The following is a 25346-nucleotide window of genomic DNA, read 5'->3' on the forward strand; positions in this document are numbered from 1 at the left end:
GGTGGCCAAAGTATTGGAGTTTTAGCTTCAACATCAGTCCTTCCAGTGAACACCCAGGACTGATCTCCTTGCAGTCCTGGACTGGTTGGATCTCCTTACAGTCCAAGGGACTCTCAAGAGTCTTCTCCAACACCACAGTTCAAAAGCATCAATTCTTCCATGCTCAGCTTTCCTTATAGTCCAACTCTCACATCCATACATGACTACTGGAAAAACACATCTAGGCTTGACTAGACGGACCTTGGTTGGCAAAGTAATGACTCTGCTTTTTAATATGCTGTCTAGGTTGGTCATAACTTTCCTTCCAAGGAGTAAGCGTCTTTTTATTTATGGCTGCAATCACCATCTGCAGTGATTTTGGAGCCCAGAAAAATAAAGTCAGCCACTGCTTCCACTGTTTCCCCATCTATTTGCCCTGAAGTGATGGGGCTGGATGCCATGATCTTAGTTTTCTGAATGTTGAGCTTTAAGCCAACTTTTTCAATCTCCTCTTTCACTTTCATCAAGAGGCTCTTTAGTTCCTCTTCACTTTCTGCCATAAGGATGGTGTCATCTGCATATCTGAGGTTATCAATATTTCTCCCAGCAATCTTGATTCCAGCTTGTGCTTCCTCCAGCCCAGCGTTTCTCATAATGTACTCTGCATATAAGTTAAACAAGCAGGGTGACAATATACAGCCTTGACGTACTCCTTTTCCTATTTGGAACCAGTCTGTTGTTCCATGTTCAGTTCTAACTGTTGCTTCCTGACTTGCATACAGGTTTCTCAAGAGGCACGTCAGGTGGTCTGGTATTCCCATCTCTTTCAGAATTTTCCACAGCTTATTGTGATCCACACAGTCAAAGAGCTTGGGCCATTCTTGTTTATGCCTCTGAAGACCATAAACAAAACAAAACTGTTTGCAAAAAATGATAGGAGGTAACCACTTTTCACCATATCCCCATCACAAGGAAAACTCTGATATAACCAATCACAGTGAAGAATAAACAGTCATTGCCTCCTCACTGTATAAGCTGCTTTATAACAGTATACCTCTGAGCCTCCTTCCATAGTTTGTTGGAATACTCCCTCTTCCTGAACCGTCTTTTTGGGCACCGTCAACCTTTACTAATTGTTGTTTTGGTGACCTGATGTGTTTTTGTTTTTGTTTTTTGACCTGATGTTTTTACTTCTTTTGTATTTGGACTTTGACAGTGCCTCAACATTTTCACCTATCATACTGGGCCAACAAGGAAACTCCTCATCATACTATCGTTGTCCCCTGTGCCTGAATTTAGTGACAATTCAATCAGCAATGAGGAATCATTAAAATCATTGTCATTGGCCTCTGATTTATTTGTTGATCATCACTCTCCAGACTCCTTTCACTTGTATGTTTGCCTCTTCTAAAATGTCATGGAAATGAAATCATAGTGGAAATACTCTTTCTACACCTCTTTATCTGTATATCTCTGACTTTATCCATTGTTGAGTAAAGCAGATGTCATTTCTCTTTCATTGTTGACGTGTATTCCATGGCAATAACACAGGACTGTCTATTTACCATTCACTCGATAGACAGCATTTGAGCTGTTTCCAGTATTGGCTATTGTGAATGAAGCTGCTTTGAGCATTCTCTCCACAAGAGATGTGTGGACACAGGTTTTCATTTCCCTTAGGAAAAAACAACACCTAGGTGAAGAACTGATGGTACCAAAGAGCAGTATATCCTCAACAATATAAAAACCACAAAAGCTTTTCCCAAAGCAGTTGTACCATTTTATATTACCCCCAACAATATGGAGAGAGTTGTAGTTATTCCACATCTTTGCAAGACTGTTTGTGTTTTGCCTCCTTATAATTTTAGCCATGCTACTAAGAGTAGTAGTATCTCAACATCCATTTCTCTAACAGCTAAAAATATTGAGCGCTCCTTGTATTCTTTGTTGGCCATGTGCACATCATCTTTTCTGATGTACCTGTTCATATCTTTTACCCATCTGAAGAAAGTTGGTTGTATGTTCCTTAAAAATAGGACTTTCCTGATACTAAGAATCTGCCTGTGATATAGGAGACCCTGGTTCAATTCCTGGCTCTGGAAGATCCCTGGAGAAGGGATAGGCTACCCAGTCCAGTATTCTTGGGCTTCCCTTGTGGCTCAGCTGGTAAAGAATATTATTGGATCAGAGGAGGTCATTATATATTATAATCACGGGGAGGCAGGATCATAAGCTATCTTTTGTAAATATTTTCTCCCTCTTTGTAGCTTGCTTTTCCACTTTAGTGGCATCTTTGGCAGACAAGATATGGTTAACGTTGTTGACGTCTAATTTATCATTTGTCTTGGTTTTATTTTAATACATTATTTGTGTCCTGGTTAGTAGATCTTTGCCTATGACCAAATCATAAAGTATCCTCAAAATGCCTTCTACCGTTAACTTTTATGTCTTGGGTTACAATTTAACTCAGACTGATTCTTGTCTGTGAGATAGAAATAAAGCTGCCCCCACCCCCAATATTGAACCTATTTCCTTTCCCTATTGAACTGCTATTCCTGAAAACGCATTCACATATTGAGCCATAGGTCAGTTTGAAATCTCTCAAATCAGTCCATTTTCTATTTGGGTACCGTGATACCACTTGTACATTGCTGATCTATAGGAGGTCATAGTAACTCTTATAGTCAGGTAGAGCACATTTTCCTGTTCTGTTCATTTCCATTTCCACACCAAATGATACATTTTTGAACATGTAATAATTCACGCAACCATCACGCAGGCCAAGATATGTCATCACTTCCTCCTCTCCTTTTGCTATGGGACACCAGCCCTTCCTCACAGGTACTGGCTGCCCCTTTGTGGCAAATATCCTCTACTGTGGCCTCTGGGGAGGACAAATGCCCAGATGCCTGCAGGGCTGAAGAACTTGCAAGAAAGATCTGCAAGTGTCAAAGCAGTTTGCATTTCCAGGTGCACGTTGAGGGGGCAAGTTAAGGGGTGCTAGTGGTGAAGGAGGCAGCAGGAAGTTAGCTCGTTTCTCAGACCTTTGATCAAGAGAAAGTTTTCTTTAGTAATTTCTAATTGTGGAAAGTACAAAACTTTGTGCTGTTTAACATTTCCTCTTCTTTCTAGGGAAAGAGACTCTAATGGGGGGTACCTAATTTGCAGAGTTGATCACTGGGTGTGGTGTTGAAAACTGAAAGCTAGGGGAGAGCTCTTGTGTTTCATGCCTATAAAAGAAGATGAGGGAGAAGGGGAGATACAGAGAAGGGATAATAGGCTGGAGCCTGAAAACTGATCTTAGGGTCTGGCCCTGGATGTCAGATTTGGGGGAAATAGGAGACATTGTTGATCATATCCAGGGAAGAAGGACTTTAGTGGAAATAGAGACACTTAAGGCCACCTTATGACATTTTGCATACATTTATATGTAATTCTTATTTCCCTTTTATTTTTATAGATAAGGCTCAGGTGAGATTGATTCATTCATTTCTTTTTGGAATGCACATTTAAATAGAAATGAGTACCTTACTTCAAATAGTCACCCATGAACCTCATAGACTCTTCATAGATTCTACCAGCTGTGCATTAAAAGTAAAATGGGCCCAACCTGGGGACCCTACTTGGGAAAGTGCAATGAATTTTAAAGGGGGTGGGTGGGAGAAATGAGACACTCTCAATAATATTTGCTTTCCTTACCATAGTGGTTTTCATGTATGCTCCACACCTGCTCAATCCTTTCAGTCAAATAAGAGCAGTTTGGAAAATAAAAAGAATTCAGTTAATTGCATCCTGGAAATGTATGGAAATCATGCCTAGGGAAGCTCAAGTACTACCAGATGGGAAGATTGGGAATTGCCTACTCACTGGTACCCAGGCCATCCTTGTCTGCTTTGTCTATTTAGGTAGACTGGACAAGGGGTCTCCATTCACCTTCACCAGCAAGGAGGATATTCCAGAGGCGGTCACTTTCATTGGTACCTCTAGATCCTGAAACTTGATAGGATTTTTCTTCATTTTCTCTTTGATCTCTCTTCCGCCTACATAATAAGAGAAGATTCACTGCCTTGTTTCTCAGTCAGGACCCTTTTGGGATTCCTTTGGGGCAGACTGAAGTGGGCATCTGGTTTCCTCTAGGTGTCCCTCCTGGCTTGGGTGTTTCAGGAGCTCAGGCTGACCCAGTATGGAGTTCCTAGTGGGTGGGACACCTGGGAGACCAGAAGGCTGTTTGCTAGTGTGGCTGGAAGTGTGGTTCCGTGTGTTGGGCACCGCATTGAAACCTTATTCTTCACATGCACTTCCTCCTCAGGGAAGCCCAAATAATGTAGCCTGTAAAGTTTCTCTACAGGCTGTACTCAAAGAGAGGAGAAATTATGGAAGGGGTGAGAGGAGCCGCACTGAGAAGACCCAGACTTATTCCTGGCAGCCCCTCATGCACAGGCTCAAAAGAGGTTGATTTCAAGGTTGGAAACAAAAAAGACCTCATGGCAGAAAACCCCAGGATCTAGAGATGAAAATCTAAAATACTAATGTCTAGATGAATAGGGGACTGAATTGAATCCACCCCTGCATGCTGAGCAGGAGAGTCATCTGCCCAAATTCAGAGGCCAGGAACAGGAGACACTGGGCACATTGCTGGTTCTCCATCAGAGACAATTTGGTCTCCCACATACACCCTGGCCCCATCTGTGACACTAGGCCCTGTGTGGAGACATCTTTTACTTTTTAAGACTGGGGGGAGGGGGATGGAGAGTTTCCCCCTGGCTTCTAGTTGGAGGAAGGGTGAGAGGGAAGGTCACTAAACATGCTTCGGTCCTCAGGCAGACTCCAATCCCATGAAGAATGATCCCATTCAAAATATCAACACTGTAGAAGTTGAGAAACCCTGGTGTAGATCAATATCCATACACTTGAGAGTCGAGAAAACACCAATTCCTGAGTAACTGGATGTGGGGTCTGAGGAAACCTGAGGCAGCAGAGAGAACTCCAAGATTTTTGACCTGTGTATAGAGAAGGACGGAGTTGGCATGGACTAAGGTGGGAAAACTATAGATGCAGCAGGTTGTAGGGGGAACTCATCCTCTGGGATTTTTCCCAGCAAGAACACTGGAGTGGGTTGCCAACTCTTTCTCCAAGCAGTCTTTCTGGGTACAGGAATCAAACCCATGCCACCTGTGTCTTCAACATTGCAGGCAAATTCTTTACCCACTGAGCCATCAGGGGACCCTGTAGTGCTGAAAATCTGTTTTCAAATGGCACTCGGGTCCTGCAGCCCATTGCACAGAAGAGCCAAGCAACTGACCACGTGGTGGCAAAGGAAAGTACCCCTTTCACTGCAGGGTTCTCAGCAAGGAGAACAGGCCGCTGATGCTCAATGACCCCAAATCATGGACGGCTTTCAGGCAAGTGTCAATACAGACAGTGTGGAGGAGAGGGTGCCAGGGTGTCTGATCAGCTCCCTACAGTCCTCTGACTGCTTGATGGTGAGGTAGCAAGGTGAAGTTTCTGGAATCAACATCATCATAATGACCTTCTAACCTTTACTGGGTTTATGTGCTTGTTGTGGTCAGCAGTTTCCATCTGGGTTCTGTGAAAACAACCTCAGAACAGGCATCAAACATTGTCATCTATGCCCTAAAGGGAGAAACTACAGGCCCTGTGATGCTGCTATGTGACTCATTTATAGTGAAAATTGTTAGCAGTCCTCCTACCCGACTGCTGCTCTTTGTCTCTGCATGTTCTCACTCCTCTCAAAACGAATTCTTGAGCCAGACTTTTGGCAACTCAGGGATGGCTCAGGAGACAGGAATTTTTCTCCACGCGGAACTGGGAACACTGAGGTATGGGTGAACCGAGAAAGCCCATTCAGGGATTGCTCGACTTTGGATCCAGAACCCAGATCGCAGTCTTTGGGCCAGACTCCCAAGAGCTTTCCGTTCAAGCCCTCTCCGTTGCTGCATCCGCCCGAGTCCTTCTGGACCATAGAGATGCGGGCTCTCCGTGAGCGGTCCCTTCTCACCCCGGGCACAACGCCTCCCGCCTCCTCCGGGCCCCTGGCCGCCGCTCCAGCTCCCCGGGCCCCAGCGACCTTCTATGCTATTCACTCCCGGGCACCTCGCTAAGGCGGGTCACCAGTCCAGTTCTGAGGTGCGGCCGGAAGGAGGCAACTTGCTCCTGACTTGGGGACCAGGCGGGACTCGGGGGCGCTGGGTGCCTCACCGACAGGTGCCTTTTCTGGGGGAAGAAGGGAAGGGATGGCCTTTGGAAAGGATTTCTGGAAGTGATGGCGAAGGCTCAAGACCTTGGAGAAGGCGCAAGACTTCCGTCGGGGAGAAAGGAAAACGGTGATTCTAGTCAGAGCCAAGGTGCTCGCTTCAGCAGCACATATACTAAAAAAAAGAGTCAGAGGCAAGAAGAAGGGTGTCTGCGCTGGGGCTCCCTGGTGGTCTAGTGGCTAGGATTCGGCGCTTTCACCGCCGCGGCCCGGGTTCGATTCCCGGTCAGGGAAACCTTTTGTGCATCCCCTGATTTCACCGTGTCGAGAAAAACTACAGTCGCGGATCCTCTCACCAGACGAAAGCAGCTTGTCAGTTATGCGAGTGGAGTCGGTAGATGAGACGCTGCTGGGTCGGAGGGTCGGGCGGAGTGGGCAGTCGGCGCCGTTCCTTGAACAGCTTTGCGGAGCGCGGTTTGGAACAGCGCGGGCCGGGGGGAGGGCAGGGTGTTGACCGTGAGTGTCGGTGGAGGGATGGGAGGCTGCACCGTGCCTGTGGGCGGTGGGCTCACACTTAACCGGGCACCGGAGAGACTGTGGCTACGAAGGTAGTCCTTCTCAGAATGAGGCTGGTCTATTGCACTCGTGACCTCCAGATGACGGGATCTCCTCTACTGCGAACCGCCTTCGTGCTCTCCGCCGATATCCCGCGGTTCATGACAGGCGACATGTCTTCCGTGGTGCCTCGCTGTGCTCCGCTCCCCAGATCCAGAGCGGGAGGCTCACCCCCAGCCAGCGCGCCACTGCTTGGAAATAGGGCCTGCATCCCCATCTGCCCGCTTTCCTATTTCGTGTCCAAAGCGTCTGGATGTGTCCTGCGTCTTGAGGCACGCCTCCGGTCTGTCCGCAAGTGCCAGACGTGCCTTCTCCCGCAGCCTGCAGCCGGCCACGCGCGTGTGGGTGCGCGCGCCCGGGCCCCACCCGCCGGGCTCCGCACTGGTCCGGGCGGTCCCTGCAGGCTGGCCCGGAGGGCATCTGCCGGGGAAAGGCCGCGCGGCCCCGCTGCCGGGAAAGCGCGGGAGCATCGCTCGGAAGCCTCACGCTCCACAGTCCCTTTGAGGCCAGGTCAGAAGGAGGCACCCCTTCCAGGAATGCGGAGGTCCGAGACCTCCCTCCGCCAGGAGGCTCCCGGGGCCGGCGCGCAGTATCCCTGGCCCGGCCTAGCCAACTCCCCACCTGCTAGCCCATCCCCCTTCTCCTCTTCCACCCCAGCCGTGTGCCTGCGGAGAGTCAGCGCTCCCTCCACGCGCCCCTCGCCCGTCGGCCGCCCAACCCCCAGATAGCACCTAGCCGCCTCTCCGGTGCCTGCGGAGGGACTTGGATCTCTATTTTCCTACAACGGGAGGAGCGAGAACGTGCGGACTCAGGCGGCAACCCGTTCCCTTGCCGGCTCTCTGGGCTCTGCCCATCGAGGGGCCTAGCTCAGGACCCTGGGTCTCCCGCGGCCCAGGGAGCCGGCCCAGCGTGGGCTCCTCAAGAAAGAGCAGCAATGTCCTGCGGGGTCCAGAAGAGGCACCCGGGAAATCATCCAGCACAAGCCGGGACACTGCGCAATGGAGCCCTTCGGAGCAACGCTTCGGTCGGCGCGTCCTTCCCTCCGAGGGCTTCGGGCAGACAAGAAATCACCCAGGACGATGAGCTCTCCACTGTCCTGAGACCAGAGGAAAGGAGGGCATCTTCCAGGAGAGCAGCAGCACTGAAGCCTGTGGTCGCAGAGAGGCTTCCGGAGCCAGAGCGCCCTCCCGCCAGCAGAGCTATCCAGGGGCTGTAGACTCTCACCCGGCCGAGTCCGCCTCCTCCCCTGCCCCTCCTTCTACACCTTCCCGCGTCTCCTACCCCCTCCGCCCGTCTTCGTTTTCTACCTTGGTGGTCTTCGAGTGCCTCGGGACCTCTCACCTCCGCCACAGATTGCTTATTTCCGGCAGTTCTAAGCTTCAAATAAGGAAATGTATGTAAGAGGGCAACGAACGCTCAACAATGGTGACCACCCCCCCCCCCTTTTTTTGAAAATCAGTAACATTATCTGAATTATCAGGATTGTCTCGTTTGTAACAATTACATTTTCATTGTCGGAATATACTGATGGACATTTAAACCTTACATGTTGAGTAATGAATCGGTTCTGCTATTTTCTTATGAATAATGATGTGCAGAAGAATATTTTTACACATACATCCTTGGCAATTCTGCAGGATAGAGACCGTTCTTTTATTTATCAGAGGACACTTGCAGGTAGAAAGACAGAAACTGGCCAGCGAGGTGGTGACTGGGAGGCACGCCAAGTGCTGCTCCCTCACAGCCCTGGGGCTCTGGGACAGTCCCAGTTCCCACGACTCCTTAAGTATCTTCTGCTCAGGGCTGCCTTGGGATTACAGTCCCTTTTCTTACGTCTTGTGGGTAGAACCACGACCTAACTGGACTTGGCGCGGGAAGCAGGCAAAACCACGCAGTGAAAGGTCTGGGACGAAAAACTAATACGAGCACGATGCATTGGCCGGGAATCGAACCCGGGGCTCCCGCGTGGGAGGCGAGAATTCTACCACTGAACCACCAATGCCTCAGTCGTCTGACTTTCTGACGGCCCTGGGGAAAGAATCTCCAAAGCGACTGCGACACCCTCGGCGGGAAACAGGCTTACACCGCTCTGTTTGGAAGACAGAGTTAACAGACTGACAGGCACTCGAGGCGAAGGCTCGCCAAGAAGGGCTACAATCAGGCAACAGCGTAAATTGGGAACATTCAAATGAAAATATCAAAATATCAGCGTTATCAGCTCAGGCCACAACTCTGAAAAAGGCTCTTTATGACCATACCACAGACCCCTGCGGAAGAAACATCGGAAATCCAGCCAGATCCCTTGTTTATGACCCTACACCTTCAACTGGCAACCTCAGACTCTTAGAGGGTCTGAGAAAATTATCCAACTGGCTAGGTTAGGCAAGTGAAATTCTAATCCAGGTATGAAATAAGAAACAGAGGCAGAATCAGACTGTAATTAGAGGACGGAAAGGGCCAGAATCTAAATAGAGATAATGAAGAAATACACCGTTTTTCGGTATAAACAAGTGAGACAGTCTTGTAAGCATTACAACAATAGTATGTGTCAGGTTTCTGAGGTGTTCAAAGCATTTCGATGGATAGGTGAAATGTCATAACTATTTAGAGATTAATTAATACTGTTTGTAACCAATGTTTGATTAAATGGAAGAATCTCATCTCCTAAACTGGACTCTGTGTTGTGCTGAGTTTTAGCATTTGTGACTCTGAGATGCATATGGGGCATTCGTAGGCTTTGGTGTCTTGGTTGTATAAGGAACAGACTAAACTCTAGAAAAGTATTGACGGGTGAAATGTTAACATATAGGTCCTCTGATGAGACTGAAGTACAGAGTGATGTCTTTCCCTAATTTTCCCTGAGTTATTTACACTGAAGAAAGGAACCTGGTGTGGGGACTCCCCCACATGTTGGGACTTAGGAATCATTATGACTTTTTGAAAGATAGGAGCTGCAGATACGCAGTTATGGTTCTCTTGCTGAGAAACCAAGCTAGGTGGAGGCTGAGTCATAAACTTGAGCTCAACAAGGAAATTGACCATCACCTCAACCTTGAAGAACTTTGGCTCTGTCTGCCCTCTGTCCAACACCAGGGTTCACACCACCTCTGGCCAACACGCTTTCATTTACCACCCACATCAACCAGATCTACTTGTATTCCCGCACCTCTTTCTAAACTGCAAACCTGCACTTTCAACTCACAACTCCTACTTCACAAGTCAATGCCTCCTATACGTCTGAGAGTCACAAATGCTCAAATGCAACACACCATCGAGTTCCCTTTCAGCATCACATACCACCCTCTGCTTCAGCCCTCTAGGAGCAGACCCAGGAACAGCATCTTCCTAAGAGTAGTGGGCACTGTCTCCCAGTGTTTCCGTCAATCACCAGTACCCACCCAAATCCCTTCCTACCCTCACCTGGTGTGTTTACCCTCACCACCGGCCACCCTGTTGTCCAAACCAGATCTTGTTAGTCTCTTTTTATATACTCTCATCCTCCTGGCACCAAAGTTTATGTCCAGTATAACCAACAGAGAATGCCTAACTAACTGGGTGTTTTTTGTTTTTTTCCTTCAGTTTTTCTCTGCCCCTCTACGGAACAGGCCTGAAGAAGTCCTTCCTGAGCCACTTTCTGTGGAGACCTAGTGCACCCCACAAAGCCAGCGCATTGGTGGTTCAGTGGTAGAATTCTCGCCTCCCACGCGGGAGACCCGGGTTCGATTCCCGGCCAATGCATATACTTTTTGATTCGCTCTCCTCTTTTCTATGGCCAATATCCTTAGGCTAGACAAGTCGTTTCCTACCTGGAATTTTACCAAGACCTGAGAACTCGGATCTACCTCACCAGGAAGGTCTGAGGCTCCATTCCTCAGCTTCTTGTGTCTCCGAAGGAATTGCTCCGACAAAACATCCTTCTCCCTGGACCCCTAACACCTCTCCTACTACAGCTACTGTCTTTCAGTGATCTTCATTTCTAGAAGACAGGATAAAAGTAACAACGGTTTTAGTTTCAAATCTTCCAAAATCTTCAAATCTTCAAAATCTGAAAGATCACTGTCTTTCAGTGATCTTCATTTCTAGAAGACAGGATAAAAGTAACAACGGTTTTAGTTTCAAATCTTCCAAATGCAGGGGTTCAGCAAACACATCTGGAGCTTCAAAGACATGCTCTCTTCACAGTATGTGAGGGCTGCAAAATTCCTGATGTCGAGAGCACTTTCTAAAACGTACGGTGAGCGGGTACCTGTTGCTGTTCTCTCTTTACCACCTTAGATGCTGGTGGAAACCTAAGTTTTCGGAGAGCCGGCCAGAAAACCTACGTGTATTGTCTAGGAATTGAACCCAGGCCTGCAGTGCAGGAGGCGAGAATTCTACCACTGAACCACCAAAGCGTTGTCCTTTTGAGCTGGACGAGGTCTCCTCAGAAAGTGGCTCAGGAAGGACTTTTTTTGGGGGGCGGGGGGGGAACAGGCCTCTTCCATAGAGAGGCAGAGAAAAACTGAAGGGAAAACACACACACACACACATACATACACACACACACACCCCCCACCTGGTTGATTAGGCATTCTCTGTTGGTTATACTGGACAGAGCGGTGTAAGCCTGTTTCCCCGCCGAGGGTGTCGCAGTCGCTTTGGAGATTCTTTCCCCAGGGCCGTCAGACAGTTAGACGACTGAGGCATTGGTGGTTCAAGTGGTAGAATTCTCGCCTCCCACGCGGGAGCCCCGGGTTCGATTCCCGGCCAATGCATCGTGCTCGTATTAGTTTTTCGTCCCAGACCTTTCACTGCGTGGTTTTGCCTGCTTCCCGCGCCAAGTCCAGTTAGGTCGTGGTTCTACCCACAAGACGTAAGAAAAGGGACTGTAATCCCAAGGCAGCCCTGAGCAGAAGATACTTAAGGAGTCGTGGGAACTGGGACTGTCCCAGAGCCCCAGGGCTGTGAGGGAGCAGCACTTGGCGTGCCTCCCAGTCACCACCTCGCTGGCCAGTTTCTGTCTTTCTACCTGCAAGTGTCCTCTGATAAATAAAAGAACGGTCTCTATCCTGCAGAATTGCCAAGGATGTATGTGTAAAAATATTCTTCTGCACATCATTATTCATAAGAAAATAGCAGAACCGATTCATTACTCAACATGTAAGGTTTAAATGTCCATCAGTATATTCCGACAATGAAAATGTAATTGTTACAAACGAGACAATCCTGATAATTCAGATAATGTTACTGATTTTCAAAAAAAGGGGGGGGGGTGGTCACCATTGTTGAGCGTTCGTTGCCCTCTTACATACATTTCCTTATTTGAAGCTTAGAACTGCCGGAAATAAGCAATCTGTGGCGGAGGTGAGAGGTCCCGAGGCACTCGAAGACCACCAAGGTAGAAAACGAAGACGGGCGGAGGGGGTAGGAGACGCGGGAAGGTGTAGAAGGAGGGGCAGGGGAGGAGGCGGACTCGGCCGGGTGAGAGTCTACAGCCCCTGGATAGCTCTGCTGGCGGGAGGGCGCTCTGGCTCCGGAAGCCTCTCTGCGACCACAGGCTTCAGTGCTGCTGCTCTCCTGGAAGATGCCCTCCTTTCCTCTGGTCTCAGGACAGTGGAGAGCTCATCGTCCTGGGTGATTTCTTGTCTGCCCGAAGCCCTCGGAGGGAAGGACGCGCCGACCGAAGCGTTGCTCCGAAGGGCTCCATTGCGCAGTGTCCCGGCTTGTGCTGGATGATTTCCCGGGTGCCTCTTCTGGACCCCGCAGGACATTGCTGCTCTTTCTTGAGGAGCCCACGCTGGGCCGGCTCCCTGGGCCGCGGGAGACCCAGGGTCCTGAGCTAGGCCCCTCGATGGGCAGAGCCCAGAGAGCCGGCAAGGGAACGGGTTGCCGCCTGAGTCCGCACGTTCTCGCTCCTCCCGTTGTAGGAAAATAGAGATCCAAGTCCCTCCGCAGGCACCGGAGAGGCGGCTAGGTGCTATCTGGGGGTTGGGCGGCCGACGGGCGAGGGGCGCGTGGAGGGAGCGCTGACTCTCCGCAGGCACACGGCTGGGGTGGAAGAGGAGAAGGGGGATGGGCTAGCAGGTGGGGAGTTGGCTAGGCCGGGCCAGGGATACTGCGCGCCGGCCCCGGGAGCCTCCTGGCGGAGGGAGGTCTCGGACCTCCGCATTCCTGGAAGGGGTGCCTCCTTCTGACCTGGCCTCAAAGGGACTGTGGAGCGTGAGGCTTCCGAGCGATGCTCCCGCGCTTTCCCGGCAGCGGGGCCGCGCGGCCTTTCCCCGGCAGATGCCCTCCGGGCCAGCCTGCAGGGACCGCCCGGACCAGTGCGGAGCCCGGCGGGTGGGGCCCGGGCGCGCGCACCCACACGCGCGTGGCCGGCTGCAGGCTGCGGGAGAAGGCACGTCTGGCACTTGCGGACAGACCGGAGGCGTGCCTCAAGACGCAGGACACATCCAGACGCTTTGGACACGAAATAGGAAAGCGGGCAGATGGGGATGCAGGCCCTATTTCCAAGCAGTGGCGCGCTGGCTGGGGGTGAGCCTCCCGCTCTGGATCTGGGGAGCGGAGCACAGCGAGGCACCACGGAAGACATGTCGCCTGTCATGAACCGCGGGATATCGGCGGAGAGCACGAAGGCGGTTCGCAGTAGAGGAGATCCCGTCATCTGGAGGTCACGAGTGCAATAGACCAGCCTCATTCTGAGAAGGACTACTTTCGTAGCCACAGTCTCTCCGGTGCCCGGTTAAGTGTGAGCCCACCGCCCACAGGCACGGTGCAGCCTCCCATCCCTCCACCGACACTCACGGTCAACACCCTGCCCTCCCCCCGGCCCGCGCTGTTCCAAACCGCGCTCCGCAAAGCTGTTCAAGGAACGGCGCCGACTGCCCACTCCGCCCGACCCTCCGACCCAGCAGCGTCTCATCTACCGACTCCACTCGCATAACTGACAAGCTGCTTTCGTCTGGTGAGAGGATCCGCGACTGTAGTTTTTCTCGACACGGTGAAATCAGGGGATGCACAAAAGGTTTCCCTGACCGGGAATCGAACCCGGGCCGCGGCGGTGAAAGCGCCGAATCCTAGCCACTAGACCACCAGGGAGCCCCAGCGCAGACACCCTTCTTCTTGCCTCTGACTCTTTTTTTTAGTATATGTGCTGCTGAAGCGAGCACCTTGGCTCTGACTAGAATCACCGTTTTCCTTTCTCCCCGACGGAAGTCTTGCGCCTTCTCCAAGGTCTTGAGCCTTCGCCATCACTTCCAGAAATCCTTTCCAAAGGCCATCCCTTCCCTTCTTCCCCCAGAAAAGGCACCTGTCGGTGAGGCACCCAGCGCCCCCGAGTCCCGCCTGGTCCCCAAGTCAGGAGCAAGTTGCCTCCTTCCGGCCGCACCTCAGAACTGGACTGGTGACCCGCCTTAGCGAGGTGCCCGGGAGTGAATAGCATAGAAGGTCGCTGGGGCCCGGGGAGCTGGAGCGGCGGCCAGGGGCCCGGAGGAGGCGGGAGGCGTTGTGCCCGGGGTGAGAAGGGACCGCTCACGGAGAGCCCGCATCTCTATGGTCCAGAAGGACTCGGGCGGATGCAGCAACGGAGAGGGCTTGAACGGAAAGCTCTTGGGAGTCTGGCCCAAAGACTGCGATCTGGGTTCTGGATCCAAAGTCGAGCAATCCCTGAATGGGCTTTCTCGGTTCACCCATACCTCAGTGTTCCCAGTTCCGCGTGGAGAAAAATTCCTGTCTCCTGAGCCATCCCTGAGTTGCCAAAAGTCTGGCTCAAGAATTCGTTTTGAGAGGAGTGAGAACATGCAGAGACAAAGAGCAGCAGTCGGGTATTTTCACAATAAATGAGTCACATAGCAGCATCACAGGGCCTGTAGTTTCTCCCTTTAAAGAAATCTTTACATTTAGAAATCCCATAGATGACAATGTTTGATGCCTGTTCTGAGGTTGTTTTCACAGAACCCAGATGGAAACTGCTGACCACAACAAGCACATAAACCCAGTAGAGGTTAGAGGGTCATTATGATGATGTTGATTCCAGAAACTTCACCTTGCTACCTCACCATCAAGCAGTCAGAGGACTGTAGGGAGCTGATCAGACACCCTGGCACCCTCTCCTCCACACTGTCTGTATTGACACTTGCCTGAAAGCCATCCACGATTTGGGGTCTTTTGAGCATCAGCGGCCTGTTCTCCTTGCTGAGAACCCTGCAGTGAAAGGGGTACTTTCCTTTGCCACCACGTGGTCAGTTGCTTGGCTCTTCTGTGCAATGGGCTGCAGGACCCGAGTGCCATTTGAAAACAGATTTTCAGCACTACAGGGTCCCCTGATGGCTCAGTGGGTAAAGAATTTGCCTGCAATGTTGAAGACACAGGAGGCATGGTGTTTGATTCCAGGGTCAGGAAGAAAGAGGTGGCAACCCACTCCAGTGTTCTTGCTGGGAAAAATCCCAGAGGATGAGTTCCCCCTACAACCTGCTGCACCTACATTTTTTCCAACTTAGTCCATGCCAACTCCATCCTTCTCTATACACAGGTCAAAAATCTTGGAGTTTTCTCTGCCACCAGTTTTCCTCAGACCCCACATCTAGTTACTCAGGAATTGGTGTTTTCTCGACTCTCAAGTGTATGGATATTGATCTACACCAGGATTTCTCAACTTCTGCAGTGTTGATATTTTGGATGGGATCATTCTTTATGGGATAGCAGTCTGCCTGAGGACCGAAGCATATTTAGAGACTTCCCCTCTCACCCTTCCTCCATCTAGACACCAGTGGAAACTCTCCATCCCCCTTCCCCCAGTCTTACAAAGTAAAAGATGTCTCCACACAGGGCCTAGTGTCACAGAGTGGGCAGGGAGTGAGGGTGGGAGCCCAATCACTCATAATAGAGAACCAGTGATGTGCCCAGTGTCTCCTGTTCCTGGCCTCTGAATTTGGGCAGATGACTGTCCTGGTCAGGGTGCAGCGGTGTTTTCAACTCAGCCCCCTGCTCATCTAGACGTTAGGATTGACGTTTTTGATCTCTAGATCCTGGGGTTTTCTGCCATGAAGACTTTTCTTTGTCTCCATCCTTGAAATCAACCTCTTTGAGCCTGCCTGCCAAGGGCAGCCAGATGTCGGGTCTGCTCAATGAGGGTCCTCTCGCCCCCGTCTGGAATTTCAGGTCTCTTTGAGTTCAGCCTGCAGAGAAGCTTTGGGACTACTTTATTTGGGCTGCCCTAGGCTTCCCTGAGGAGGAGGTGCACAGGGATGAATAGGGTTTAAATGTAGTGTCCAACATGTGGGGCGACACTTCCAGCCTCCTGCTTTGCAGCCTCTGGTCTCTCAGGGGTCCCGCCCATTGGGAGTTCATACTGGGTCAGCCTGAGCTCCTGAGACACCCAAACCAGGAGTGACATTTAGGGGAAAACAGATACCCACTTCAGTCCTGTCCCCAAGGGACCCCAAAAGTGTCCTGATTGAGAAAGAAAGGCAGTGAATCCTCTCTTTTTGGGTAGGCAGAAGAGAGATCAAAGGGAAAGTGAAGAAAAATCCTATGAGGTTTCAGGATCTAGAGTTACCATTGAAGTCCACCACCTCTGGAACATCCCCCTGGCTGGTGAAGGGCAATGGAGTCCCCTTGTCCAGTCTACCCAAGTAGACAAAGCAGACAAGTATGGCCTGGGTACCAGTGAGTAGGCAATCCCCAGTCTTCCCACTTGGTAGTATTTGAACTTCCCTAGGCATAATTTCCTCTTCATCAAAGGACTAAAAACTGAGCTAACTTCCCGCTGCCTCCTCACCTCCCTTCACCACCACCACCCCTCAACCTACCTGCCCCATCATCTGGAAATGCAGAGTGCTTTGAGACTCTGCAGGTTCTTCAGTGCTGCAGGTAACTGGGACTTTGTTCTCCAAAGAGGGCGCAATAGAGGGTCTTTGGCCACAAGGGGGCAGCCAGTACATGTGAGGGAGGGCCTCTGTCCCAAAGGGAAAGCAGATGAGGAAGTGATATATCTTGGCCTGGGTGATGGTTACATGAGTTATTACATGTTGTAAAATGTATCATTTGGTGTAGAAATGAACAGAACAGGAAAACTTGTTGCTCTACCTGACTAGAAGAGTTACCATGACCCACTATAGACCAACAAAGTGCAAGTGGCATCAAAGTACAGAATTACAAAATGGACTGAGTTGACAGACTTGAAACTGACCCATAGCTCAGGAAGTGAATGGATTTTCAAGAAAAGCAGTTCAATGGGGAAAGGAAATCGGTTCAATATTGGGGACGGGGCAGTTTATTTCTATCTCACAGACAAGGATTAATCTGAGGTGCATCGTAGACCAAGACATAGAAGTTAGAAGGCATTCTGAGGATACTTCGTGATTTGGTGGTAGGCAAAGATTTATTAACCAGGACACAAAGAATATAAAACAAAGACAAATGATACATTAGATATCATCAATGTTAACCATGTCTTCTCAGCCAAAGATGCCACTGAAGTGGAAAAGCAAGCTACAGACAAGAAGAAAATATTCACAAAACATAGCTTACAACCCCACCTCTCCATTATTATAATGTATAATGTCCTTCTCCAACTCAATAATAATTTTTTTAAAAGAACAATCAACCAACTTTTTTTTTTCAGATGGGTGAAAGATATGAACAGGTACTTCAGAAGATACGCACATGGCCAACAAAGGATACAAGGAGTGCTCATTATTTGTAGCTGCCAGAGAAAAGGACATCAAAACCACATTGAGATACCACTACTCTTTTAGTAGATGGCTAAAATTATAAGGAGAAGAAACACCAACAATATTGCAAAGAAATGGAATAACCACAACTCTCATTCATATTGTTGGGGGTAATATAAAATGGTACAACTGCTCTGGTAAAAAGCTTTAATGTTTCATGAAATTGAGTATATACTACTCTTTGGTACCAGCAATATTGCCTATTCACCTAGGTTTTTTTCCAAGAGAAATGAAAACCTATGTCTACAAAATCTCTTGTGAAGAGAATGTTCAAAGCAGCTTCATTCACAATAGCCAATACCGGAAACAGCTCAAATGCTCTCTATAGAGTGAATGGTAAACAGACTGTGCTGTGTTACTGCCATGGAATATATCTCAACAATGAAAGAGAAATGAAATCTGCCTGACTCAACAATGGATAAAGTCAGAGAGACTATGCAGATAAAGAGGTGTGAAAAAAAACAGTATTTGCACTATGATCCCATTTCCATGACATTCTAGAAGAGGCAAATATACAAATGAAAGGAGTCTGGACAGTAAATGTTAACAAATAAATCAGAGGCCAGTGACAATGATTTTAATGATTCCTCATTGCTGACTGAGTAGTCACTAAATCCAGGCAAAGGGGAAAATAACAGTAGGGCTGAGAGTTCCCTTGTTGGCCCAGTCTGATAGACAAAAATGCTGAGGCACTGTCAAAGTCCATATACAGCAGAAGTAAAACCACCAGGTCACCAAAACAGCGATTAGTAAAGGTTGACAGTGCCCAAAAAGATGGTTCAGGAAGAGGGAGTGTTCTAACAAATTACGGAAGGAGGCTCAGAGGTGTACTGTTATAAAGCAGCTTATAGAGTGAGGAGGTAGTGGCTGTTTATTCTTCACCAATGATTAGTTGTATCAATAAATTAGAGTCTTCCTTGTGATAGGGACTTGGTGAAAAGTGGTTGCTTTCTATCAATTTGAGCGAACAGTTTTGTTTTTTTGGTTTTCAGAGGCATAAACAAGAATGGCCCAAGGTAGGTTTTGTTCATTTTGCAAAATAAGCTAAGGCAGCTTTTGCTCGCACAATTAAACAGTTTCCTTTACTCAGGGAATCTTCAAGTCTGATCCCCATTTGTGATTGACCCAAACTCCCCGCTTTGGGTCCTGCTCTCAGTATAGCTTTCCTGTCTGTTGCCAGCAAACTGTAGTCAGGCAGAAGAATCACGTGTTCGCTATTTCCACTAGTTGGTTGTCAGAGCAGAGGGTGCCGTAGTCACGGATCTTCATCATTTATAAGCGGTGATTGTTAAGTTCCTCCCGTAGTCCCGTCCTGATGGATACCATTTGTCTAGTGAGTGGCTGCCGACAGGCAGTTAAGATCCTCGAGGGTATAAAACGAAGGGCACTAGAGAGGTCAGTATGATGACTAGCCAGGGAACAATGGCCAAGGATTGAAAACGTCCTCGGAGCAGGGATTCCCAGGAGCCCAGACGAAATCGGCAAAACAAGTCTAGGGAGGAGGAGTCGCTTATTTGACACAGATTTTATCGGGTCTTTCTCCTGCCCATCTTGAGTAACAAAGAAACTAGGCGCTCCACCAATTACAGCCCAGGAGGCTCCTTGCTGGGCTCCCTGTATCACAGCAGCGCGGAAGGAGAAATCGCCGCCTTCAGTTTCCTTCTGCTCAGACCAGGGATGAGAATGTTGAGATGAGTACTCTGTGGGGTTACAATTGTGCAAGTTTCCAGGCGAAGTAAAAAGGCGGCAGTCGTCAGGGGCGACGGGTGAGAGTGCCGTGACTCGGATTCGAACCGAGGTTGCTGCGGCCACAACGCAGAGTACTAACCACTATACGATCACGGCGCGCCACGGCTCCTGCTGCCGTCGCAGCCCTTGCTCTTACAAGGCGGACGTAAATTCATTCCAGTCACTGCGCTGTTGCTGGACGACAACAGGTATTCATAGACTTTCTTTCATCCCCGCCCTGTTTTCCAGTCCCCTCCTCTCAGTTTTGATACATGGTGACTAAATCAAAACAGAAACCAATTCTTGCCTCCCAGAATCAGGCACGTGCCTCTGCACAGACCTCCAGGGAAGTCTCCTCATCCTGGTCCCCACCTCGCCGGCTTCTTTCCCGGCTCGTCGCGTTTGTCCCTTCGGACCGACCCCCCGCACCCCCTGTTTCCGGCTCCCGCGCCACCGACCGCGGACCAGCGCAGGGAGGGCAGCGCCCGCGAAGCAATCGGAGAGCCGTCACAGGGCCCACCGCGGGTTCAGCTTCCCTCGGGCCCCCCTCGGCTCAGGCCCGGGGCGTCTCGGGGGCGCTGCATCTGCAGCGGGTGAGGAGCCAGGTGCAGCGGCGACGAACCGCTGCCCTTCTGGCTTTGGAATCGCCCGACTCCCGTTTCCCCACGAGAAGCAACGCGGTGCGTCGAAGTCAGTTCTCCGGTTGTCCGAGGGTTTGAGAGGGTGTAGCAGGCCGGGGAAAGGCGTGTGGCTCCGCCTGGCGTGGAAGGGCTGTTTCTTCTCTACGGCGTTGAGAGGGACAGGATACTTGGTAGTCTCTGTGGCGCAATCGGTTAGCGCGTTCGGCTGTTAACCGAAAGGTTGGTGGTTCGAGCCCACCCAGGGACGCCTTCTGCCCACTCTTTTAGAACCTATAGGTTTTCTTGGCTCTTCTCTGCCCATCCTCTACTGTAAAGGCCGGAAAAGGCTCCTCCTCTTGTCTCTTGTGTCTTATCCACCTCACAGGGACAGTAGGCAGGATCAGAAGACCGTCACCGAGCCCTACAAAAGAGCTCACCCGGAAAATACAGTGAAAGTGGAAGTCGCGGCCGACTCTGAGACCCCATGGACTGTCCGTGGAACTCTCCAGGCCAGAATACTGGAGCGGGTACCCTTTCCCTTCTCCAGGTAATTTTCCCAACCGAGGAAGCGAACCCAGGTCTCCCGCATTGCAGGCGGATTCTTTACCAACTGAGCTATCAGGAAAGCCCCAACCGGAAAATAGGTCCCCTGGAAATCCCTGGGATGTCATCGTTAATTTCTGAATTGCTTTTAACGACGGAGTTACTACCGTCTTTTTTTCTGCATGTAGTATTAAATAGAGTATTTAACCCTTTCCACAGCTTTTGAAATTAAGCTGGTTTTATGATTTCATGGTTACAAATAATGCTGTAGTCATCCTTGTACACACATCGTTGGCCCCTTGTACAAGGTCTTCTATAGCGAAGAGTCCTGGAAGAGTAATTGCTCTGTCACATAGTGTTAACACGGTTCGCATACAATTCTATTTCTGCTGACACATGTTGGAACATAAGAATCTTGCAGTCACTTTTTTGGTATATGTGGAATCATATATTAGATGGCAACTAAAAATATTTACAAAAAATTTTAAGTGGAATAGCTGAGTATTCTGGTTTCTAGAATTATAAGTGTTAATTCCCATTTAAAGATATTACCTCTCTAGTACATTTAATATACTTGAACACATAAATTTAAAATTTTATATTTATTGGATGCAATATTTGTTTATTTGATCAGTACAACCACTAGGGGAAATTAAGGAAGTGCAATTTAATTTGGATTTTCAAGTCAATATAAACCCAAGACTTGTATAGAGTAGACTATTATGTTATTATTATTTTCTACATTATGAGAAAATGCGAAAGAAAATATATAGTTACTTTTAGACCAAATTATTAAACCATTCTAACTTTTCTGAGTCGCCTCAAAAAAAAATGATATAAACCTTTCCAATACCATTATACATCAAATATTTAAATTATATAACTTCTTAAATATATTAAGATACAATTTGTTATCAATTTCATTTCTTTCTTTTTTTTTTTGTACCAAGGAACCAAGAACATCAATTGAATCTATAGCTAAATCTTTTATTTTCTCATGTTAGGAATTCAGCAGCATATTTTTCTTTCAAGAAATATTGCATTTAAATATAGGCATAAAACTCTTTCTCTAAAAATTCTTCATTTTCTCATTTAAAATTTACATTTAAAGTTATGTAAATGATTATTACTTTCCCTAAACTAACTGGGGCATTAATTAGCTCCTTTAAATTTTTACATACCTAATTTGTCCTTTCTCTCTGGAGGAAGAGAGAGTATGTTGATTTGTTTCTAAGAAACTCTATTTAAAAGGAGAAAATTCCATCAAACTGAGGGTATTATTTAAGGTGAAAGCAGAGGCAATGATATCTAGCAAAACCACTTGCCAGTGAGGGAAACAAAATGAAATAATTAAGCAGCACTATTGCTTAATGTTGAAGGACCCTCACTGCTGAAACCGAGAAGGCAATGGCACCCCACTCCAGTACTCTTGCCTGGAAAATCCCATGGATGGAGGAGCCTGGTAGGCTGCAGTCCATGGGGTCGCCAAGAGTCAGACACAACTGAACTACTTCACTTTCACTTTTCACTTTCATGCGTTGGAGAAGGAAATAGCACCCCACTCCAGTGTTCTTGCCTGGAGGATCCCAGGGACGGGGAACCCTGGTGGGCTTCTGTCTGTGGGGTCACACAGAGTCAGACACAACTGAAGCAACTTAGCAGCAGCATTGCTGAAATCAGAGTAATTCTGTGATACACTTACGAGTCACTAGTGTATGAATCTATGCATGAAGTCACTTAATAAGGACTAAACTTGCTTACAGTTCTGGAAGTATTCAATCTTGATTAGTAGAGCTGTCACAAGTGCTCATGTTGCTGACTCATTGCTTTTTCGTAATGACATAAATGTCTCTTCCTCAGCTTTCTGTTGTCTGATTTAAACAATCCTTAAAGGTCACTTATGTGATTTTTTATTTAGAAACTTGAGTATACCAATGAAAGAGAGCTGCCTGTTGCATGCTGAAACATGCAACAGTATTCTTCCTGTACTAATTCTTTTTAAGTGTAGCTATTTATTAATTTTAAGAGTTCCTTATGGGGGGAACCATTGTGTATTAAGATCATCCTTATTTTAGATATTCCCATTTTGCAGTTATTGACCACTATTGATTGGGTTTTTACCAAATTGTGGAAAGACAAGAGGTGGACACCTTTTCCCTACTGCAGTGTTATTATTTCATACTAATGAAATACCAGAATCCTCAGGACAAGCAGCAACTGAGAAAGCCTCACAGTCCAGATAAGCTGTCAACTTCTACCTCACAGGGAATGGATCCTTGTCACCCACCACTCAACATAGATTATCCCCAGAACTTCACTTCTTAAATTACAAGCAGAATCCCACAGTGATGGGAGAAAACAATAATGCACAAATGAGAGGAAGAAAAAAGACTTCTCCAATAAACACACTTAGTATGTAAAAGCCAAAGAGCTCAATTTTGCTCATGAGATTCAACAGTAGAATGGAGCAAAGATCCAAGGGTCCAGGTCTGAAGGAGGAGCCTGTCGGGGGCAGGATTCTATATTGACTCTGATGATGTGTTAATTTTTATGGACATAGTTGGGGTGGGGGGAGGAATAATAGACAAATTCAAATGCCAATTCCCCATTTTATAGGAGGGAGGATAGGCACTAGATTATTTTCATCAAACCAAAATGTATAAATAAAAGAGGAAAAGGGAGAAAGAGAAAACATCCAGGATCAGCGAGATTTTTCTCCTCGGATAAGTTGCTTGGTAGGAGGTTGTCAAAGAAGTCATTCTGGCCAGTCTTCTCTGCACCTCCTTGACTAAGTCATCAGAGAAAGCAATTACAGTTATTGGAAGACTCTAAAAATATTGCATGTTTAGTTTTCCAACATACAATATAGAGTATCTCTGTGTAATGTCCACAGTGTCCGTCTGCTGTCCTTCCCCTTGTTGTGTCAGAAGGCACTGCTCCCTTTATTAGTTAGAATATCATAGAGAGATACATAGAAAGACTGTTGTGTTGGCAAGTAAGTGAAGAAAAGGACATTGAAAGATTAGAAAATAAATTGGAATATGACTCAGTCTCACTTCTGTAGAAAGCAAATTGGCAGGATTTGCCAACATAAGAAGCGTATAAACACTGAAGGTAGTAATTGCTATCTTTTGTGCCTCACTTCTTTCATCTGTAAAATGGGAGCCATAAGAGCATTCTACTTCATTTTGTTGTTTTTAGATGTGCCTGGACTTAGTTACTACTGGATCAATAATGTTAAATACAGGGAAATCATAGACAAGATAATTTTCATTATCCTTTTCATCTTTTGACTATCACTATCCCTATTTATTTCACCTTAAATTAGTTTTGCATCTTTTAAAAACTTGCATTCAGTATGTCATTCCTTTTTGTTGCTAAGTAGTAATCCATTGCATAGATATTTTACAGTTTCTTTATCATTCTCCTGATGTTGGATATTTGGGTTGTTTTAAGTTTTGGTTGTTGTGAAAAAGCTTCTATGGGCATTCTTATTATAAAGTGTTTTTGTGGGCACACTCCCCTTCCCCATTTCTCTGGGTTGACTACTTGAGGAAGGATCTGATGGAACCTAAGAGGAAGGGTGAGTATTTAATTCTACAAGAAACTGCCTAAATATTTCCCCAAATGCTTTTACCAATTTATAGTTACATCAACACATGTATGAGAGCTATGGTTGTTCACAAATATTCTCTCCTTGACCAAAGTCTAGATCAGGCTCCTCTGAACTCTCTTCTCAACTAGAGCCTGAATTTTAATCTTCAGAATTGGTCTTTGCATTGTCCAATTTCAGCACAAATCCTGCTAAGTCATTTTAAACAGAACACCGCTACCATGATTCCTAAAAAGGCTCCTCCGCCTCCACCACCACCACACCCCAGCTGATGCCTGATCACTTTGGCTGACATTCAGCAAGAATCCCTTAGGTTGGCTTAGCATAATCTCCCCGTAACTCCTGATATTTCCTCTTAGTAACGTTCCATCAACTAACCCTCACCCTGCATCTTGGCTGTAAATTCCAATTTTTCTTTGCTGTTTTCACAGTTGAGCCTGATCGCTCTCTCTTACCACCAGCCCACATTGCAGGGGTCCCCCTGCTACATATAATACATATTTATTTGAGTTCCACAAATGATGCATTGAAAGAAAAATGGGCCCAATCTGAGGGTCAAACCTAGCTGGCTGAAGTGGCCCTGGGTGTGAGATATTTTCAGTAGTGTGTGGTTGTTTTGTCTCGTTTCCCTGACACCTACAGGTCTTCACTTTAAAACTCTTCAAGAAATCACTTTCTTGGCTAAAAGATTTTAAAGTACTCTTACCCCAAGTAAGGGCTTCCCTGGTAGTGCAAATGGTAAAGAATCTGCCTGCAATGCAGGAGACTTGGGTTCAATCTCTGGAATCTCTGGGTCAGGAAGATCCCCCGGAGAAGGAAACGGCAACCCACTCTAGTATTCTTGCCTGGAAAATCCCATGGACAGAGGAGTTTGACGGGCTACAGCCTTTTTGCATTTCCTTTTCTTGGGGATGGTTCTGATCACCACCTCCTGTATAATGTCACAAACCTCTGTCCACAGTTCTTCAGGCACTCTATCAGATCTAATCCCTTGAATCTATTTCTCACTTCCACTGTGTAATCATTAGTGATTTGATTTAGGTCATACCTGAATGGTCTAGTGGTTTTCCCTACTTTCTTCAATTTAAGTCTGAATTTGGCATTAAGGGGTTCATGGTCTGTGCCACAGTCAGCTTCCAGTCTTGTTTTTGCTGACTGTATAGAACTTCTCCATCTTTGGCTGCAAAGAATATAATCAATCTGATTTCAGTATTGACTATCTGGTGATGTCCATGTGTAGAGTCTTCTCTTGTGTGTTGAAAGAGAGTGTTTGCTATGACCAGTGTGTTCTCTTGGCAAAACTCTACTAGCCTTTGCCCTGC

At 47.7% G+C, this 25346-nt stretch overlaps 7 non-coding genes across 7 annotated transcripts; 4 read left to right on the forward strand and 3 right to left on the reverse strand.

Annotated features, from left to right (window-relative positions):
* The first annotated feature begins 6415 nt into the window (after positions 1 to 6415).
* TRNAE-UUC (transfer RNA glutamic acid (anticodon UUC)) lies at positions 6416 to 6487 on the forward strand. The gene has a single exon. It is a non-coding gene; the product is annotated as a tRNA-Glu (tRNA).
* Positions 6488 to 8739: 2252 nt separating this feature from the next.
* TRNAG-CCC (transfer RNA glycine (anticodon CCC)) lies at positions 8740 to 8810 on the reverse strand. The gene has a single exon. It is a non-coding gene; the product is annotated as a tRNA-Gly (tRNA).
* Positions 8811 to 10475: 1665 nt separating this feature from the next.
* Positions 10476 to 10546, forward strand: TRNAG-CCC (transfer RNA glycine (anticodon CCC)). Its single transcript has one exon. It is a non-coding gene; the product is annotated as a tRNA-Gly (tRNA).
* A 944-nt stretch (positions 10547 to 11490) lies between these two features.
* Positions 11491 to 11562, forward strand: TRNAG-CCC (transfer RNA glycine (anticodon CCC)). Its single transcript has one exon. It is a non-coding gene; the product is annotated as a tRNA-Gly (tRNA).
* Positions 11563 to 13813: 2251 nt separating this feature from the next.
* TRNAE-UUC (transfer RNA glutamic acid (anticodon UUC)) lies at positions 13814 to 13885 on the reverse strand. The gene has a single exon. It is a non-coding gene; the product is annotated as a tRNA-Glu (tRNA).
* A 5408-nt stretch (positions 13886 to 19293) lies between these two features.
* On the reverse strand, positions 19294 to 19365 carry TRNAH-GUG (transfer RNA histidin (anticodon GUG)). The gene has a single exon. It is a non-coding gene; the product is annotated as a tRNA-His (tRNA).
* Positions 19366 to 20062: 697 nt separating this feature from the next.
* On the forward strand, positions 20063 to 20136 carry TRNAN-GUU (transfer RNA asparagine (anticodon GUU)). Its single transcript has one exon. It is a non-coding gene; the product is annotated as a tRNA-Asn (tRNA).
* The last annotated feature ends 5210 nt before the right edge of the window (positions 20137 to 25346 follow it).

This window comes from Dama dama, chromosome 20, assembly GCF_033118175.1.
Source record: "Dama dama isolate Ldn47 chromosome 20, ASM3311817v1, whole genome shotgun sequence".
Lineage (NCBI taxonomy): Eukaryota > Metazoa > Chordata > Mammalia > Artiodactyla > Cervidae > Dama > Dama dama.